General features: G+C 47.1%; 2 long non-coding RNA genes across 2 annotated transcripts; both read left to right on the forward strand.

Moving 5' to 3' along the window:
- Window positions 1–1,188: 1,188 nt before the first annotated feature.
- Window positions 1,189–5,384, forward strand: LOC135812126 (uncharacterized). Its single transcript, XR_010552753.1, has 2 exons — window positions 1,189–1,441; window positions 4,514–5,384. It is a non-coding gene; the product is annotated as an uncharacterized LOC135812126 (long non-coding RNA).
- Window positions 5,385–16,633: 11,249 nt separating this feature from the next.
- On the forward strand, window positions 16,634–19,790 carry LOC135812123 (uncharacterized). Its single transcript, XR_010552752.1, has 3 exons — window positions 16,634–16,881; window positions 17,639–17,885; window positions 18,369–19,790. It is a non-coding gene; the product is annotated as an uncharacterized LOC135812123 (long non-coding RNA).
- Window positions 19,791–20,296: the final 506 nt, after the last annotated feature.

Consider the following 20,296-nt stretch of genomic DNA (forward strand, 5'->3'; position numbering starts at 1 on the left):
CTGTTATTTCCTCACCTAGCTCCCGCTCTTTATGCAACAGTTTGTACACATATTTACTACGGTTTGATGCGCTATTGCACGCGGGACCAGCAATTTGGTGGCCATGGACTTCCATGGCCGCAATTGGATAGTATTGCCATCACCTTCCTTTTCTCTCTATCTGTCTTGCCTTGTGCTCTTCATTATCTTCTCTTGAACTGAGTTACATGTACCCTCCTGTGAAGATGTGAGTAAACCTGAACGCTGCTCTGAGTGTACGTGTCTGTATATGCCTGAGTGTGTGTGTGTGAGAGTATGTCTAGGTATATGTGTGTGCGTGCGTAAGAGTAGTTCTGTTGGTGGGACTATCTCCATGTGGCCACCACTGCACGGCCTTGTAATGTGAAGGTTTATTAGTAAGTTAGTTCATGTCAAACCACAGCCGTGGGGGCCAACCCCGGGGCCGACCGGATACGACACATGTAGTAGCCGACTGGCCGAATTTTTTAAAAAACGTGGCGAGCGGCTCAGGATGAATGAGTAAAATGTACTAGTACTTGCATGATGATGATGTGTTGTGTAGAGTGCTGCTGTGGATGACAGCCTTTGTACGCCTTTGCCTTTGGCCTTGAACTGGCTGTAGGTACTGCCTGTAAAAAAAAAGGATCTCATTTCCTCTGCCCTGCCTTGCTTCCACTAGTACTACGATCTAGCCCGGCTGTGTACCACGTGACGTGTAAGTGTGTGAACAGACAAGCCTAGCGTCTACATAATCATAATAATAATATAGTGCACTGTACAGGCGACATCGATCACTGTTGCATGTGATGACACTTGAACAGCTAGTCCGCCTCTGGCGACACAGTCGACAGTCGGCTTCATTTCGGAGTTGGCGTGGTATCAGCCGAAAGATGGGCCCGCAATGATTTTAGACCTACTCGTACATCTACTAGTACGTGTTGATCTACACGAGCAGCACTGTACTTTTGTAGTGTGGAGCAGGCAGTAGAATCTGATGTCATGTTGTACAGTCATGTACATAATCTACGCGTAAATCTACAACTTTTGCCAGATCAGACAGATGAATGAAGCCACAGAGCTCTGGCCGCTGGAGCGTGCAGCGAACGTGTAGATGGGATCTTGGACTGCTGCACCGTCCGCGCTTCAGTTCAATGCGGAATCGTTTTTTTCTTGCTCGTTGCCGTCTGTAGGTGTTCTGGGCGGATGCGTGTTCTGCTTGCGGCCCTTCATTATTGTTATTTTCTGGGAGTTTGAGTGACGCTCCGTCGCAATCCGGTTGCGGAAGTTCAGCGCTTTCGTTCATTACCTGCCAATCGGCAGGTGGCGTTTAGATTTGTGGGACTACCTATCGTCCGGGTCAACGTTACCAGAATAGCAGACGCCGGACAAGAACCATCCGGCCGCTTTCGGGAGCAGGTGCTTCTCCCTGGCTTGAAGTCAGGTAAGATTCTCCCATTCAGTCCCCAACATTTCACTGAAGGTGTGCGCTGAGTTCTAGTAGTACTGCAGCCCTAACCCGTAACGATTTATTGGAAAAGGCTTCTGCTGATGTACAGTACTCCGTGTCGTGTGCTCACATTTGTCCGCATGGTATTGTATTGTTCGTAGTGAAGCGCAGCAATGGCAATTCAAACGCGAAGGTATTTCTGCTGCTGCAATATCCACTCACTCTCAATCCTTGTGTTTTACAAACAGAGAAAATTAGTCGATGAATAATTTCGTCAAATTCCAAAGAAAGGACTTCTTTCAACCGGAAACGGTGACCATTCACGAGAAAAACAAAATTGATAGGAAAGTTTTTTTGAGCTGAAATTTTAGTGAAAAAATTGTCAGCGCTTTCTAGGTTGTGCACAGTGCCATAGCTTAGATAGTTAGAGCTATGCTCATGACAAGCAAGGTCGCAGGTTCCAGTCCTGTTGGGGTTTACATTTTGTTCTCTTTTCAGGGCAGTCCTAATCCCTGACAGATCACTTTGCTGGAGCGCTACCAGGTTCTAAAAATTTGTATGACCGAAAGGAGGCGAAGAGGAAGAGGGGGTCTGGGGGACATGTCCCCCTTAAAAAATGTTATTATCGGGAGCGGGTTTTGTATTGCAAAGACGTTTCTATCAGTTTGAATAAAAAAATATAGGTACTTCCGACTTGTCATTACAATTGTCGCTTCGCACATCGCAATGTTTGTGACTTGATTGTCTTAGTCAGGCTATCGAAATCACTGATTTCTGGATTCGAACATTGGTATGACCCTTCCCACGCAATTGTTACGAAAGCCGTTGTGGTCTTGAAGCTCTCTTCCGCATCAAACAAATTCTTCGCGTTCCGCAATATTTCGCCCAGAGTGCGAATCTTTTTTCTGTAGTTCATATCGGCCCACATTCCCTCCCACCGCTTTAGGAGCTGCATATGCGCCTTGATCCTTGAAGGGTTGGTGGCGTTCATGCGGATGCGGAAAACTCGCCCTCTAGCCGAGTCTGACGCAAACCGTGATTTTTTTGCAAACAAAGGAATACGAATCCTGGTATATCTCTTGAATTTGGCATGCTGAAGTTGAGTTTTGCAAGAACAAAGTGTTCTCAAATTCCTGAAATGCGCTGCCTGTGGTGCATGTTGCTACGAAGGTAGCAGGCCTGAAACCAGCAACAACATGAGCGCAGTGCTTGTCAAGGAAAGAAGGTGCTGAACTGCTTACCCTATCTCTCTGCTGCTGCTACTGCTACTGCTACTGCTCATTATAATCTAATGTAAAAATGCTAGTATGACGTCATCACCTGACACCTGCAGGCATCCATTGCTTGAAAACAAAGTTTCATGGCCTGAATTTGAACACGCTTCTTGTTCAGCGTTTTGTTGAGTACTGAAGGGTCTGCCTCAAATCTTGGTGAAGACGTCGACCCCTGCCGCAATTGCAGCAAAGCAGGAGGCCACAAATTGAAGCTTAAGCTGTGTTCACAATTGGTGCGTGGACGCGGTACGCTTGCGGTTCATGCGTGCCCAGATGCGCACTAAGCCTTTCACAAAAACAGCAATCCGAGTCGTATTTAGGGTGTTTAGCGACACCTTTGAGTACCAATTTTTGGACCCCGCCAGTCAAAGTGACTGCTGGCATGTACGCTGGTACCCCGCCAGACAGAGTGACTGCTGACATGTACGCTGGTACCCCGCCAGTCAGAGTGACTGCTGGCATGTACGCTGGTACCCCGCCAGTCAGAGTGACTGCTGGCATGTACGCTGGTACCCCGCCAGTCAGAGTGACTGCTGGCACGTACGCTGGTACCCCGCCAGTCAGAGTGACTGGCATGTATGCTGGTACCCCGCCAGTCAGAGTAACTGCTGGCATGTATGCTGGTACCCCGCCAGTCAGAGTGACTGCTGGCATGTACGCTGGTACCCCCGCCAGTCAGAGTGACTGCTGGCATGTACGCTGGTACCCCGCCAGTCAGAGTAACTGCTGGCATGTACGCTGATACCCCGCCAGTCAGATTGACTGCTGGCATGTACGCTGATACCCCGCCAGTCAGAGTGACTGCTGGCATGTACGCTGGTACCCCGCCAGTCAGAGTGACTGAATGACTGCTGGCATGTATGCTGGTGCACGCCTGATACACGCTGAAAATTACAACTTCAGATAATTAATAATTGGTTTACAAATCAATTGGCTGGAAAGCCCAGTGCCCTCCATATGCTTTGCTTTCACCTAGGTAATCATGCTTGTTACTTCAGTTTTCTAATCATCAATTTCTATAAAACTGATAGAAACGTCTTTTCAATATGATTATCAAGTACATCTTTATGTATGTTTGTGCAAAGACGTTTCTATTGGTTGAATAGAAATAGAGGATTTCTTATGGTATGCATACTCCACTGCAGCCACTTCATTACATGGAGATCCCTGCACACACCATTCTCAAATCAAAAAGTATCTTCGCTGCAAATTACTGATGTCTCAATCATATTTTCTTACAAGAAAACTATGAATTAGCCTCTGGGATATAGCTGATGCTATTACCGCTCTTTAGAGATCGGATAGCTCTAATTCTGCGATGACCATGCCCGGAATTTACCGGAAGCCTGATTGATTATCTTCCAAGCTCTGGGCGTCGAGACCCCCAATATAATGGTCAAAACACAATGATCCCAAGGGACCCATTGGAACTTAATGAGCTGGAGGAGTATGCCCCATGTCCTGGGAAATTGTCAGAGAAAAAACCCAGGGGATTAAGAGCAGAGCAGAAGAGTGCGGTTTTTACCGCTCTTTAGCGACGAAATGGCTCTAGTCTAGTGCCATTTTCTGCGGATTCTCAGTCTGTTGGAGTACTTACTCCAAGAGTTGTCATTATTAACGAAGAGCACAGCTTCAAGGGTGTGCTGTAAAAGACGGAAGGTCGTTTGCATCCGCTTTTGTAGATTTTCCCGGGAACTGGAACAGTGGGGTTGAAGTCAGTATCTGCAATACTTAGACTGCGACAGAAAACAATAGCCTGATCTATGTGTTCGGTCTTCTTTGAACATGTGAGTGAGCGTGCGGACATGTTGGTGCCTGGAGTGGTGAATGGATGTCCAGTAAACGCTGTGATTGATACAGGATCCACCACTACATTGTTGTCAGAGGATTTTGCTGACCGCCTACCTAAGGAGCTGGAAAAGGAAACCTCAGACCAAGGGCCGAAGTAAATTGGTGCCAACGGACAACCACCGCCGCCCGAGACGAGGAGGACACCGCTCTGGTATTTGACAGTGCTCCGCCAGTTGGCGTGATGGAAAGGCGAACCACGCGTTCCCGCCATCCGCCCCAGCTGTTTGGGAGTCCTGTGTGCCACTAATGAGTGACTTCAGTGGTACTGACTGGATTGGTTGTGTTCGATATTACAGTTAGTTTTGGAACAATTTTGGTAGGGACTCCAATTTGACCTGCACTCGTGAAGTTAAAATTGTTAGCCATAATCTTAGTTTAATTTATTAAGTTACGTATAACACAAGGACGTGTTCTTTTCCGTGTAAGCGGGGGGATATGTCGTATCCATACTATTGACACGTGCCTTTCAGGCCTCTACGTGACAATTCTGCCTTATTTAGGTGTCTAATTATTTATTTATCTCCCGTAAACGGATTCATAATCGCCTTTTCTTTTATGTCGTAGGGGGGGGGGGGGGATCAGCCTCCTGCCCGTAGTTAGATATTATGGCAATTGCCTTTCTCTCTCTCTTTCTTTCTCTCTCTCTCTCTCTCTCTTTCTCTCTCTCTCTCTCTCTCTCTCTCTCTCTCTCTCTCTCTCTCTCTCTCTCTTTCTCTCCCTCTTGCCTTCCGCCTTCAGGCGGAAGCTTCGGCTTTCGTCTCTCTTGCCTTGTGCTCTCATATCATCTCTTGAACTAAGTTGCCTTCGTTGAAGATGTGAGTAAACCTGAACGCTGGTGTGAGTGTACGTGTCTGTATAATTATTCCTGAGTGTGTGTGTGAGAGTATGTCTAGGTATATGTGAGTGCGTGCGTAAGAGTAATTCTGTTGGTGGACTCTCTCTCTCCAAGTGGCCACCACTGCACGGCCTTGTAAGAAGATTTAGTAAGTTAGTTATGTCCACGACCGCAGCCTCTAGTCTAACCCCGGGCCGACCGGATACGACACATGACCAGACCGGTAACACACCGAGTGTGCAATTCTGGCGCCAGAATTAGAGAAATTCCGCCCTCTCTTCAGAATTGACGGATTTGACGGAATTGGATAAAATCAATTCTAACGACGGAGTTTGTCACTTTTTGTGTAATCGAACTGTGCATCAACAATACCTAATTCTAGAATTGACGGAAATGCGTGTAATCGAAAGTGCCCTATATGTATGTGTGACCGCTGCATCGTGTGTTCCGCGAAAGCGGCTGCCGTAGTTACGATTTTTGCCTCCGCTAAGGCCCCGGTCACACATGCACTTTTTTTGGCGGTTCCGCTAAAGCGTAACTTACGCTTCCACCGTTGCCTCGGCAACGGCGGAGACTTAAGTTACGCTCTGGCGGAAAGTTTGGATTTCGCTACGCCAAAAAAATGCGAGCGGAAGCTCCGCTTTCGCAGATCCGCTTTGGCCGATACTGCATGGTGATGGCTTTGGAGTTTGGTGTCCTACTTCTGCACTGAGTTCTGGTGTTGTTTGGTCGCCGTTTGGTATTGAGTTTTCATATTGTTCTTCTTTGCCAATGAACTGTACGTTCTGGAGATCCGGCAAACAATACTGCATCGTTACAGTGGCGGATCCAGGGGGGGGGGTTCCGGGGGTTCCATGGAACCCCCTAAATTTTGCAGAGTGTACTGCTGAGAAATATGTATCTAATATTGACTGAGTACGAGGTCAATATAGGAAATAAAAGCCGAGTAAAAGACCGAGGCGAAGCCGAGGTCTTTTACGAGGTTTTTATTTCCTATACTGACCAAGTACGAAGTCAATATTAGATTTATCACGACAAACAGTCCGTTTTTCAAATTCCAGAACGATTACCTCATGAATCCCGGTTTTATGATTGCACAACCGTTGCACCACCACCTACTCATGCAGTGACAATGCTGCACTACAGGCACCGTTCAACTGCGGAACCCCTAAGCAGTCAAATATAAGCAGTCAATATAGCCCTAAGGAGTGAAATATGCAGGAATATTTGACTGCTTAGGTATGGCAAAAATCTATGTGAGTCAATACTAAGGGAGTGATAACGAAAAATATCATGTGTGCACAAAAGGACGTCCGTCCGATCACACTGCAGTCACTGAGTCAAGGAGTACAGTGCACTGCATGCGGTAGATCGATACTGTACCGTGTACGCAGTCTGTCTACTGGCGTTCATGTCCGTGATTTACAAACGGACACTGTAGACGTGTAGTGTAGACAACATTGGGAGCTTGTTTCCTTTTTGATCTTTGGAAACGATCCAAATAATTTTACCTCCATTGGCGCTGTCATTCACTGCTGCTCTGGATGGGTATGGTCAGTATTCCTTGGACAAGTTTTTTTCCGGAAGAGAAAGGATGTTCCGATTGATGACACTCTTCAACGAACCTCGAATCGTACACGTAGAGTTCAAGCTCCTCAGAAGATGAGGGCTCCGACATCCAAGCAAAGCCGAGAGTCAGTAATCTCTACCTGCTGCAGCATGCAGTAGTGACTAGTTGTTACTCCGCAGGAACGGAGTGCTGCGCCAGCGATGTGTTTTAGATGGCCTTGAACGGATTGTCGAGACGACACTGTTTCGCTGTTGTTGTTTCTGTCAAGGGAAGACAATGCTCCTGTGATTATAGAGCATTTCGCATCGTAAAAATGCTAAAAAATTCCGAAAGTACAAACGGACAGGGAAAGTTGTCATTTCGGCATTTCTGGCTCTCAACGAACCCATGGCTTGCATATTCGATCTTTACAAAAAAAGTTGAAAGGGTCTTCAAGCCCTCACTGAACCTGTGTGCCAGTCGATTGCAAACATGTATAATTATGATTATGTGTCCATACTAAATATGTACAATGTAGGGTAAGCAGCAGCATTTGGCCCTGTACAGGTTTTCCATCGTCCACCACACCACAACTGCGCTCTCCAGCGATGGTGCAGTGGTGGTGTGCTATGGCAACGTGGAGAGCGCAGTTGTGGTGTGGTCGATGATGGAAGAATATGTGTCCGTAGTTTGTTTTAAAAGCATGCGATTCCAACTAACACAATCGGATTGTCGTAATTACAACCGCACAACTTCAATACAATCTGATTCCATAATATTTTGGCTGTTCAATTTTGGTTCAACCGGAACCCCCCTGTAGAGATCTCTGGATCTGCCCCTGCGTTATGAGTGGATAGTTGGTGAAGGAATCCGTCTCCCAACTCATTGGCCCCGATCACGGACGATCTCCAACTCTCTCCTTCTCTCTCCAAGCAATACGTCCACCAGAGTATGCAACATTAGGACTGCAACCAGGGAGTAGTAGAGTACTCTGCCACACCCTCACTGCAATTGCCGGCATCCACGCAGTCGCTGGGTCGATGATGGATCATGGAGGAGTCAACGACACCCTGCTATACAACTATAATAAATTTTGATATTGATGTAAACTAAACTAATTTTCAAATACACCCGTACTGGGCCGCAGTGAATGTGCCCCAAATCCACGAGTGTACTTGACAGGAGACATTCAGCAGGCTGTCAGCGATCCACTATAGCTCTACTTGTACGAGCAAAGGTCGCTTAAATTCGGACAAGAACATCTAAAATTTCATAGGACGTGCTGCATTTGCATTCCCTCCGCCAAAGCGGAGCGTTGAGCTATAATTGAGGAGCACAGTAGTTTACCATGTATGTGTGAACGCTGCATCGTGTGTTCCGCCAAAGCGGCTGCGGTAGTTACGATTTTCATGTGTGACCGCTGCATCGTGTGTTCCGCCAAAGCGGCTGCGGTAGTTACGATTTTCATGTGTGACCGCTGCATCGTGTGTTCCGCCAAAGCGGCTGCCGTAGTTACGATTTTCATGTGTGACCGCTGCATCGTGTGTTCCGCCAAAGCGGCTGCGGTAGTTACGATTTTCATGTGTGACCGCTGCATCGTGTGTTCCGCCAAAGCGGCTGCCGTAGTTACGATTTTCATGTGTGACCGCTGCATCGTGTGTTCCGCCAAAGCGGCTGCGGTAGTTACGCTTTTCATGTGTGACCGCTGTATCGTGTGTTCCGCCAAAGCGGCTGCGGTAGTTACGCTTTTCGCCTCTGCAAAAGCGGTGCAAGCTTTTCACGTGTGACCGCGGCCTGTACACGGTACAAAACCCCATTCAACTAACTAAGTATACAAGCGTCTTGTTCCTTGAAGTAGGCATGGAAGCATGCGCGAAAAGTGAAAAATCACATCAACGTTCAAAGCCTTCCCGGAGTGGCTTTGAAGGCGGCTTTGAAAGCGGATTTCGGCTTTTACTTTTCAGGCAAGTCGAAGCGAGTGGTTTGGTGTGTCGAGTGCACAGAGTTTTTGTTAGTTTTTGGAGAGTCCGGTATCATGCCTCGAGTTGTCTTTTCTACCAAGGTGGAGCTACGGCTGATAGAACTATGGGGAAAATACCAGCAAGAAAAAGGAACTACTGAAGCATGTTTAAAAGAGCTGTTGCCGAGAAGAGAATTGCAGATGAGCTGAATCTGTGCACAAAGCAGCTATCCGAAGGTGATCAGGAAATGATATACACGGCCGCTATGGTTCACAACTCCAGCACACTCAGAGGAATACACCAGTTGTGTAGGCGTTCCACCGAGATCATACTAGCGGACCAAGAAATGGCTTGCCAAGCGAAATTGTAAGGACTCCACTCAGCTTGAAGCGGCTCCTCACGTTCAAAGAAGATGTCCATCAGTACCTCACGCACCAACACTGGCTGATGGCTACCGACTTCTACGGATGAACTCTTGACTGTGGCACGGGCCATGTTCCTTGGTTCGGCTATGCTGATGATATTGGGCTTCATTTACCTTTTATTATTTGTTTGTTTTGTTTGTTATGATTTCTTGGTTTTCCACCCGGTTTCGTTTTAATTTAAAGGGGAAGTTAAGGCAAAAATTAAAATTTCACCAGTTGTAGTCTTCGGGGTGCTGAGTCGAATGGTCTTGGTCCGAGGAAGCTGAGACGCTCCCTTCCTACTTGAATCCCAATCGAACTCGCGCACTTCCACCGAAACTGGGTGACTGCGCCCTACTAGATGGGGATTTGTATGCAAAATGTCACTAAAAGCGCCATTTCGTTCTTATAAAAGCACGGATGACCGCCATTGGCCCATATGTTGTAGTCTTTTGGACGCTGAGTCGACTGGTTTTGGTCCGAAAAGGCTGCGATGCAGCGTTCCTCCTTTATTCCCAATCGAACATGGTTGAAGAAGCGGTCACGTGGTCCTGGGTGCCCAAATCACCTGGTCACCACGCCAGCAGGTGACAACTTTCACACCAAGGTTCAACTCGAGTTCAACTCGGGTGACAGGACTGCACCCAAAAAAGGTCAAACAGGCTAGTAAGTTGTACCCTGCAGGCACGGTGACCAGGTGACTGGTGTACGCAGGAGCACGTGACCGCTTCTTCAACCATGTTCGATTGGGAATAAAGGAGGAACGCCGCATCGCAGCCTTTTCGGACCAAAACCAGTCGACTCAGCGTCCCAACGACTACAACATATGGGCCAATCGCGGTCATCCGTGCTTTTATAAGAACGAAATGGCGCTTTTAGTGACATTTTGCATACAAATCCCCATCTAGTAGGGCGCAGTCACCCAGTTTCGGTGGAAGTGCGCGAGTTCGATTGGGATTCAAGTAGGAAGGGAGCGTCTCAGCTTCCTCGGACCACGACCATTCGACTCAGCACCCCGAAGACTACAACTGGTGAAATTTTAATTTTTGCCTTAACTTCCCCTTTAAATTATTATTTTGGTGCAGCTTTAGCGCCATGTGGTTTATGATTTTCCTTTTTCTTAATTATTTTCTTCTCATTATTTTGCACCAAGTTATTATTTTTATGGTATTCTCTAGACTCTGTTTGTTTTGCAGTTGTTCTTGTGCACCCCCCCCCCCCACACACACCCATTTTTCGATGCCTAGTTGAGACCTCTGGTCAGTTGAGTTGCTCCCAGCACATTAGCACGTCGTCCCTACACCCCTATGTTTTGTCCTTTTCCTCATTTCTTTTTGTTCTCCACCTGTTTTCCAGTAGGGCTGTGTAGAAAAAAAGTATTTTTGAAAAATTGAGCCAATGGCCGCACGGTACCGGTGCGCTCAGCTCATGCAGAAATCAAAATTCCCGCTCTTCGCCATGGGTCACGCGGGTCACTTTTTACGTGTTTGGCATGCACTGCATTTGACTGTGTGAATGCACAGGCGTTGCAAGTGGTTTGTACAGTCATGTAAACGCGAATTTTTGTACCCGGTTGTGAATGCAGCCTTAAAGGGGCACTCCGGCTTCATTTTCGACGCCGAGTTTTCGATGCCAAAACGAAGGTAGGTGAAAGAGAAGACCCCTCGAACAAGAACGAGTCTCCAGAAGCGATCGAGTCGAGCAGGAAGACGACTTTTGAATTTCGGCCGAGCGAGCGCTGATGACGTAATGAGGGATTAGCTTGCCAGTGGAAATGCATCTGCGCACATACATTTCACATACTTTTTGGCCAATTTTCAATCGAAGAGGAGGTTGTTTTCTATGTTCTCTCAACGTCGTGAGCGATCCCGTCTTGTATACCCTTCCAGGTACCCTGAAGGTCCTCCAGAGGAGAATTTATCTCCATCAAAGCGTTGTTGATCCGCTAAATTCGTCTTGAGACATATTCACCCAGTGCATTGCTGACAAATGTAGAATGTTGAATCTGTGATAATTGTCGACGATGGACAGAAAGGTTGATAGCCGCTGTCGCAGGGAAAGTGAAGCTGCTGGAAGTAACAACGGGGAGCTTGTTAGCATCACTTGATCAAAGCAGCTAGACGGAATCGGGGAGTACTGACTATTTGTCTCGCCCTCAGTTTATTATTAATAGTGAATTTTATGATCAGAAAAATTTTCGATCAGGATCCCTTCTGCAAGATGTGTAGTACAGCCTACAGGTGATTTCTGAACTTGACGATATGGAGACCGACCAGTAGACCTACCAACAACGTGTACCTGCAAGAAATTCACCCAAGGCTATTGCTAATGCTATCCTCTTCAGTCACGGTTTTTTTAGTAAAAAGATGTTCACTTCTCTCAACATACTCCTGCATGGCAGCAAGAAGGTGCGCTATGGAATTCAACGCCACAATCTTCGCCCAGCTGTGGATGAAGCATGGTCAAGTCATGGCAGTACATATACTTGAACCAGATGAGAAATTGAAGTTCATTTGTGATGCGAAGTTTTGACAGCCCCAGTGACCGAGTCCAGCGTTGTCTTTTGCCGTGGCACAAATTGCTGAAGAATCCGAGATGGTCTTGGAATTATGCACATGGATACTACCAGAAATAATGGTGGCATGAACCATTGTGGAATGGGACAGCTCACGGAGAATACTGGAATAGCTCAAGTATCTCTAGGCGATTGTAAATCCTGTTCTGGCTGATAGCTTCGGCCTGCTGCGCCCGTCCATGTACAATGATGGGAACATGCATTTCTGTTTTCTACATATTTGCTATCTACTGTACTGTGGTATTACAGTTGCAGGGCCCTTATATAGAAATATGTTCACCCCCCCCCCCCCACATAAATATGAACTAACAATTTTACTGTTTTCTGATGATCGCTGAGTGCGTAAAACTCTGAGTAAAAACACTTCCTCTGTCCTCCTATTGTTTGAACTATTAATTTCACTGTTGGACTCGCCGGCAGCTAGAGAAGAAAAGGACCAGGGAACTAGAAGTTACGCTATAATGTCCACGAACAATCACTGTATTTGAAATAATTTTGTTTGATACCCTGAGAACTCTGAAACTTTGCAGCACTGTGGATTATAATGTGGATACAACATTTATGGAAGGAACACATAGTTCAAATAATTATAGCACTGAATTCAGTGAATTGTTGAGATTGTGAGCACATTCCAATTAGTACTCTACATATTTATAAGCGGTGGCAATCGTTAGGAATAGGTCGTGAGTTGTCAGAGTGCTCTAGTATACGAGAGAATGTTTTCGGTTTGTCTAATCGACGGTTCGTTTGAAGCCAGAGTTGTTTGAACTTGTTTCAGTTGACTTGATTCTACAAGTAGACAGTAGTCGAAGGAGTACTATGAAGTATACACCAGGCGTAGTCTGTAAGGTATCTCGTGAGAATTCTGTCGGTACACATCAGGTATCAGCTTGCAAAGATGTCTCCTCTCTGTTTCTTGAAAGCCTGTATAGTTGGACTGTGGCTCCAGCGATTCCCTTCTCAGAGCAGGTACCATACCCAATACGGTCAATGCATATTGGACAGACCTGTGTGCACAACAGAAATAGTGGAGAGAAATCTCTCACCTCATGAACACATCAGTGAAGTTTGAACTGCCGTTGTTTGTGGCCATCAGTATAAACCTATCGCCTATAAGAATAATGTGCAAAAACGTGACCCTCTATAACTACAGCTAGGGCCATGGAATTATAAAGCATCTAACTTAGGGAACTGCCAATTCTGGTCTTAGTTGCGTTCGAGGCCTGCAATTCATGATGGCTATCGTATGTTGCATTGACCAGAGATCAGATAAAACTTCCATGCCACATTGAAGCACGCACTACTTTCGAGTACTTTGGTATCCCCACCAAATGGGCATTCGTTCCCGGGGTGGCAGGCGTCACCATTCGTTATGCCTGGATCAGATTTCATTGACCCCAACTGTCATGAAGAATCATGTTTACTTTGACTGGATTTCAGTACAAGTTGTAGAACTGCAGAATAAATTTTGTTGTATTTGGGCAACCATTTCTCTACAAACGCTCTATTTAGAATTTTTGTTTTATAAAATACATGTCCAAATTCCACGTCTACCCAAATCGGAATACTTGATCACGTATTCAGTCCTACACGGAATGTTTAGAAAACGCCAGGGAATAGGAATTTGCTAACGAGAACTCCAGGCCAGGGTACTAGCATACGAACAAAACAAGATAAAAACTCACCAGTATACTTGTACTAATTCATGTCGGTGTAATATTCACGATAAGCAACGAGGCACCCTCCGATTTGGTCAAGCTGCTTTGAAGTCTGGTTGTTCAGGTGATACAAACGGGCTCCCCGTTGTTACTTCCAGCAGCTTCACTCTCCCTGCGACAGCGGCTATCAGCCTCTCTCTCCATCGTCGACAATTATCACAGATTCAACATTCTACATTTATCAGCACTGCACTGGGTGAATATGTCTCGAGACGAATTTAGCGGATCAACAACGCTTTGATGGGGAAAAATTCTCCTCTGGAGGACCTTCAGGGTACCTGGAAGGGTATAGAAGACGGGATCGCTCACGGCGTTGGGAGAACATAGCAAACAACCTCTTCTTCGATTGAAAATTGGCCAAAAAGTATGTGAAATGTATGTGCGCAGATGCATTTCCACTGGCAAGCTAATCCCTCATTACGTCATCAGCGCTCGCTCGGCCGAAATTCAAAAGTCGTCTTCCTGCTCGACTCGATCGCTTCTGGAGACTCGTTCTTGTTCGAGGGGTCTTCTCTTTCACCTACCTTCGTCTTGGCATCGAAAACTCGGCGTCGAAAATGAAGCCGGAGTGCCCCTTTAAAAGCGGTGCAAACTTTTCATGTGTGACCGCGGCCTTAGTGGAGGCCGAACTGTGAAAAGGAGTAGCCTCAGTCAGCATGATCAAAACGCGACGCAGCTCACCAGAGCAAGGTGTGGGTCCTCTTCCGGTGGCGAAAGGCGGGCTCACGCCCCTACATGGCTACTTCCCATTGTCTAACCCCCAAGACAATTATGTAGCCGACTGGGCCGGACTGGACGAAATTAAAAAAAACCGAGTGGCTCAGGATGAATGACTACAATGTACTGTCGCGGACATGGAAATCCAGTCGATGGACCAGGGCCGGCGCCCTCAGCGCGTACAGAACGTCGTCGTTGCATGCAGCGCACATGTTGATACGATGCGACCAGCAGTAGCGCGTAATAATGCATGCCATGGCTGCATAGCCAGCGCCCTGGGGCCGCTAGACGTGCGACCGCATTTCCATGTCCACGACAGTCCCTGCCTGATGATGATGTGTTGTGTAGAGTGCTGCTGTAGATGCCGCCAGCCTTTTTACGCCTTTGCCGTTGGCCTTCAACTGGCTGTAGCTACTGCCTGAAAAAAGGATCTCATTTCCTCTGCCCTGCTTTGCGTCTACTACGATCTAGCCCGGCTGTTTACCACGTGACGTGTACGTGGGTGAACAAACAGGCCTATAGGGCTTGAAAGTGCTACGTCACTCCATAGCAATGGCATAGCAACAATTTGAAAAATTCGAAACTGACTGGATCCACCTGGATCCAGTTTTGTATGGATCCAAGCACATTTCAAGCGGTCTCACTCACAGCAAGGTAATGTTGCCAGTGAAACTGACTGATTTGGCTAGTGGGGGCGGGGTGACAACTGGTGGCGAAGTAAAAGTTGCACCTGCATACGACATGAGTGGGTTGCTATGCACCAACATACTGAGGCAATAGCAAAGTCACACCTTAGAGGATCCAAAATAGAAATCTGATGTCAATTTACTACTCCCAGGCCGTTTTGACGTCATCACTTTCAAGCCCTATTGTATGGTCTACATAATAGGGCTTGAAAGTGCTACGTAATGTTAGGGTAGAAATGCATACATTATGACATGTACATGACTTGATTGCGACTACTAGTACTGTAGTACATGCACGTAAATGTAAGCCTCGTCATAAGCTATAATTAGATCTCCCATGCTTGTAACCTTGTTGTCAGCACTTCTAGAACTAGTACTTCGACCACTTCCTTTTAGTTAGTCAATCACGTCGTTGATTCCGGAATGTTCCATACCTTACAGTAATATGCCTGATGAGTAATGCTGCTGACTAAATTGCATATCTCACCTTCTAGAATACCTCGCTTAGTCATTATGTTTATGTTACGCAATGCTCACTTCATCTACCTGTATAGCAATGATGATCTAGGTTTGCCTTCTCCACTATTCTAGAACTTGTAGAAGGATGATTTCGTAATCCTTGTCTTACCAACCTTAGTTCTCTACCTTCGCTATAAAAGCTGCTGCCTTTCTAGTTTCCTACGGACTAGTACGGAATTAGTTTCATGCTAGACTACAGTGTATTACCTGAGAACTCTTTCTCTCTCTCTGAATAAGTGTGCAATTCTGTATGATAACCATTATCCATTACTGTACCCTCGTGCTCTGCTGACTGAGCGAAACCGGGACCTAACAGTAACAGCATAGCAACAATTTCAAAAATTCAAAAATTGGATCCACTTGGATCCAGTTTTTGTATGGGTCCAAGCACATTTCAAGCCGTCCTACTCTCAGCAAGGTGATGTAACCAGTGAAACTGACTGATTTGGCTACTGGGGGCGGGGTTACAACTGGTGGCGAAGTAAAAGTCACCCTGCATACGACATTAGTGGGTTGCTATGCACCCACATACTGAGGCAATAGCAAAGTCACACCTTAGTGGATCCAAAATAGAAATCTGATGTCAACTTAGTACTCCCTGGCCGTTTTTGACGTCATCACTTTCAAGCCCTATCTTTAGTACAGGCGACATCGCTTACTAATACTAGCACTGTTGCATGTGATGACACTTGAACAGCTAGTCCGCCTCTGCTCTGGCGACACAGACTGTCGGCTTCATTTCGGAGTTGGTGTGAGAGCGTCAGCAGAAAGATCGGCCCGCAATGATTATCTAGACGGTAGTAGACCTACATATCGACCTACATATGGATGTACACGAGTAGCACTGTACTTTTGTAGTGTGGAGCAGGCAGTAGAATCTGATGTCATATCATGTTGTCCAGTCATGTACATAATCTACGCGTAAATCTACAACTTTTGCCAGATCAGACAGATGAATGAAGCCACAGAGCTCTGGCCGCTGGAGCGTGCAGCGAACGTGTAGAGAGGATCTAGGATCTTGGACTGCTGCACCGTCCGCGCTTCAGTTCAATGCGGAATCGTTTTTTTTGCTCGTTGCCGTCTGTGGCAGTGTGGGTGTTCTGGGCGGATGCGTGTTCGGCTTGCGGCCCTTCATATTGTTATTTTCTGGGAGTTTGAGTGACGCTCCGTCGCAATCTGGTTGCGGAATTGAAACGCTTTCGTTCGTTACTTGCCGATCGGCAGCTGGCGTTTAGATTTGTGGGACTATTAATCGTCCGGGTCAACGTTACCAGAATAGCGGACGTCGGACAGGAACCACCCGGCCGTTATCGGGAGCAGGTGCTTCTCCCTGGCTTGAAGTCAGGTAAGCATCTCCCATTCAGTGCCTAAGTTTCACTGAATGTCTGCGCTGAGTTCTAGTAGTACAGCAGTCCTAACCCGTAACGATTTATTGGAAAAGGCTTCTGCTGATGTACAGTACTCCGTGTCGTGTGCTCACATTTGTCCCCATGGTATTGTATTGTTCGTAGTGAAGCGCCTAAAACCTAGCACCATACACCCTAACTACTCGATTCAGCCTCTGGGAAATCCAGATAATTAATAATTGGTTTGCAAATCAGTTGGCTGGAAAGCCCAGTGCCCTCCCTATGCTTTGCTGTCACCTAAGTCATCATGCTTGTTACTTCAGTTTCCTAGTCATCAATTTCTATAAAACTGATAGAAACGTCTTTTCAATATGATTATCAAGTACATCTTTATGTATGTTTTTTGCAAAGACGTTTCTATTAGTTGGATAGAAATAGAGGATTTCTTATGGTACGCAAGCTCCACTGCACAGCACAGCACTCCACAGCAAACGCGACGCAGCTCACCAGATCAAGGTGTGGCTCACGCCCCTACATAGGTACTTCCCATTGTCTAACCCCCACCAAAAAAAACATTGTTGGGCTTGGTGTGGGCTGTGCAGCATTTCCGTTGCTACCTGCTTGGTAGAAAATTTGAATTTGTTATATGCACAGCGACCATTCTCTGGAACATTTGGCTAACTTTCAACATCCACCGGCGATTGTGGCTCGCTGGCTGGAATTTGTGTCTGAATGTGAGTGCACCATATTGTACAGGGCAGGTCGATCACACGCTAACGCTGATGCACTGTCACGCCGCCCTGATGCTCCGACGACGCTGTTCGTAGGGGCCGTGAATAACGACGTTGGCAACATCCCCACACCCCTCATCCGCCGTTTCAACTGGCCGTGGTCAAGATGGGAAACGGAACAGGAGAAGGACCGAGATCTGGCCCAAGTAGTGTCCTGGCTAGGTATGGACTCTCCGCCTTGCCCACAGGACATGATGGGTAGCAGTCCCGAGGTACGTGTTTTGTGGAAAAATCATGAAATGCTGGTTCATCATGAGGGGGTGTTGTGCCGTCGTTGGGAGGACGCCTGCCCCAGTGAGCCATCTATCTTGCAAGTCGTAGTTCCCCGACATTTACGTTCTTTGGTTGTGCAAGAGTATCATGACCAGGGGGGGGGGGGACATACGGGTTCTACACGCCTGCAGAAGAAACTGACGCAACAATTTCACTGGGTAGGCATGAAGAAAGATGTCTTAGATTGGGTTGCAAGTTGTTCTTGCCGTAGCCAGTTGAAACGTCCCATAGGCAGAGGGTCTGGCGCTCCACCACAGTCTTCCTGGCCGGGGTATCCTTTTGAGCGAGTAGCAACGGATTTGATCCCCAATTTACCGGAGACAGCGGAAGGGAACCGCCATATTTTGGTTGTAGTGGACTATTGCTCCTGATCGGTTGCATACCGATCGGGGCAAAAACTTTGATGGCTCTTTGTTTCGCAGTGTTTGCTTTCTGCTTGGCATAGATAAGACCAGGACAACTGCGTACCATCCACAGAGTGACGGTCTGCTTAAAAGATTCAACCAGACGCTTGAGCGTGGCCTGGCGCACTATGTCTGCAGGAATCATCGAGATTGGGACATCAAGTTGCCAGCCTTCTTGATGGGATACCGCTCGACGCCGCAGACTAGTACCGGCTACAGTCCAAGCTATCTACTCTTTGGTCGGGAGTTATGCCTACCTCAAGACTTGGCATTTGGATTACCGCCAGGAGAAGCATCCGCAGTATCGTCACAGCCGGAATTTCGGAGTGCTCTCCGCCGACGCCTGGAGGACGCTCATGCGCAGGTCCGGGAACACCTGGGCAACGTGCACCGTTATCAAGCGCATATCCGTGATCGCAACGCTAAGGCCGTGACGTTTGCAGCAGGTGACGCAGTGTGGCTTCTGGTGCCAGCTATTCCGACGAGTACAACCGCCAAGATTGCTAGACTTTGGCACGGACCGTACCTAGTCGAGGAGAAGATCTCAGCCGTCACCTTCCGCATCAAACTGTCTGAGCCACGGCACGTCGGCTGATAGTGCACGTCAACCGGCTGAAAAGTTGCCATCATCGACCGAGTCGGCTGCAGGAGGTTCACGAGCAAGATGAGTCGGACCCACCGCAGCCCATGGCATCTACCCTGACTCCGTCCTACCAGCCTGATGCCACTGATACCGCCGCCGGAGTCGAGGAGGACACCGCTCGGGTATTTGGCAGTGCTCCGCCAGTTGGCGTGATGGAAAGGCGAACTCCGCGTTCCCGCCATCCGCCCCAGCTGTTTGGGAGTCCTGTGTGGCACGAGTAAGTGACTTCAGTGGTATTGACTGGATTAGTGGTGGTCGATATTACAGTTAGTCTTTGAACAGATTTTGATAAGAACTTCTATTTGACCTGCACTCGTTTAGTTAAATTGTTAGCCATAATCTTAGTCTATTTTATAACGTTACTTATAACACGAGGACGCGTTCTTTTCCGTGTAAGCGGGGGATATGTCGTATCCATATTATTGACACGTGCCTTTTAGGCCTCTATGTGACAAGTCTGCCTTATTTAGGTGTCTAATTATTTATCTATCTCCCATAAATGGGTTCATAATCGTCTTTATTTTATATCTTCACGCAAGGCCTGGGGCCTTCCTTATTTGGTATACGCTGTTATTTCCCCACCTAGCTCCCGCTCTTTATGCAACAGTTTGTACACATATTTACTACGGTTTGATACGCTATTGCATGCGGGACCAGCAATCTGGTAGCCATGGACTTCCATGGCCGCAATTGGATAGTATTGCCATCACTTTCCTTTTCTCTCTATCTCTCTTGCCTTGTGCTCTTCATTATCTTCTCTTGAACTAAGTTACATGTACCCTCCTGTGAAGATGTGAGTAAACCTGAACGCTGCTCTGAGTGTACGTGTCTGTATATGCCTCAGTGTGTGTGTGTGTGTGTGTGTGAGAGTATGTCTAGGTATATGTGTGTGCGTGCGTAAGAGTAATTCTGTTGGTGGACTCTCTCTCCAAGTGGCCACCACTGCACGGCCTTGTAATGTGAAGGTTTATTAGTAAGTTAGTTCATGTCGAACCGCAGCCGTGGGGGCCAACCCCGGGGCCGACCGGATACGACGACACATGTAGTAGCCGACTGGCCGAAATTTTAAAAAACATGGCGAGCGGCTAGCTCAGGATGAATGAGTAAAATGTACTAGTACTTGCATGATGATGATGTGTTGTGTAGAGTGCTGCTGTGGATGCCGCCAGCCTTTTTACACATTTGCCTTTGGCCTTGAACTGGCTGTAGCTACTGCCTGTAAAAAAAAGTATCTCATTTCCTCTGCCCTGCCTTGCATCTACTACGATCTAGCCCGGCTGTGTACCACGTGACGTGTAAGTGT

This window comes from Sycon ciliatum, chromosome 3 (assembly GCF_964019385.1).
Source record: "Sycon ciliatum chromosome 3, ocSycCili1.1, whole genome shotgun sequence".
NCBI classification, from domain to species: domain Eukaryota; kingdom Metazoa; phylum Porifera; class Calcarea; order Leucosolenida; family Sycettidae; genus Sycon; species Sycon ciliatum.